Below are 732 nucleotides of genomic sequence, written 5' to 3' on the forward strand. Positions count from 1 at the left end.
GGGCCTGGGGATGATTGAGTCCTGGATTCGAGATTGGGGGGCTACCTGAGAGACTGTCCAAACGGTGGACAGACACTGCCCTCCTGGGTGAGCCGCCTCGTGGGGTTGGCACGTCAGACCAAAGAGCAGTGGCAGATCATGTGGCATGCCCACTCCTCAGAGAGGTTAGGCCTCCAGAGGTGGGATAACGCAGGGCTGCACACTGTCCCACACACTGTGCTGTGGTTGTCCCGCGCACCCAAGGTGAGCACACAGGGGGGCAGGGTGCATGTTCTCTCAACTTCTGGTCTTGGGAGAAAGATGATCCTGACAGACACTCAGCTATGCCTGGTACTGACCTGGAACCCAGCTAGTATTCAGTACATTCATTGGACGAATGAATGAAGAATGCATGCACGAGTGAATAACTGAAAATGAGGACTGGGTCGTGACTTAGCTACTGAAACGCTTTTCAGACTGCCGCTCAAGACCCAATAGTGTCTTGTATTCAATTGGGTGGGTCAAGATTAGCATTAAAAAAAAGATGAGCATTAAAAAATAAAACAAAATATCAGAGAGCTTCATGCCATTTTACATAGTAAGGGTAAGTATGATAGCATGAAAGTGGTTTCAGGGGTGTGTGTGTGTGTGTGTGTGTGTGTGTATGATAGAAAGGTATTTATTACAGCTTGAAAAACACTAGGAACGAGAAAAAAAAAACCCAGGAAAGCGCACCTACCTCACAGGGTGTGT

General features: G+C 48.5%; 1 protein-coding gene across 1 annotated transcript in view; it reads left to right on the forward strand.

Annotated features, from left to right (window-relative positions):
* The window catches only part of SLIT1 (slit guidance ligand 1), a 156,128-nt gene that overhangs the window by 146,745 nt on the left and 8,651 nt on the right, over positions 1-732 (forward strand). The gene's annotated exons all lie outside the window — the stretch shown is intronic.

The sequence above is a fragment of the Pteropus alecto genome, unplaced genomic scaffold (genome assembly GCF_000325575.1).
Source record: "Pteropus alecto unplaced genomic scaffold, ASM32557v1 scaffold88, whole genome shotgun sequence".
NCBI lineage: Eukaryota > Metazoa > Chordata > Mammalia > Chiroptera > Pteropodidae > Pteropus > Pteropus alecto.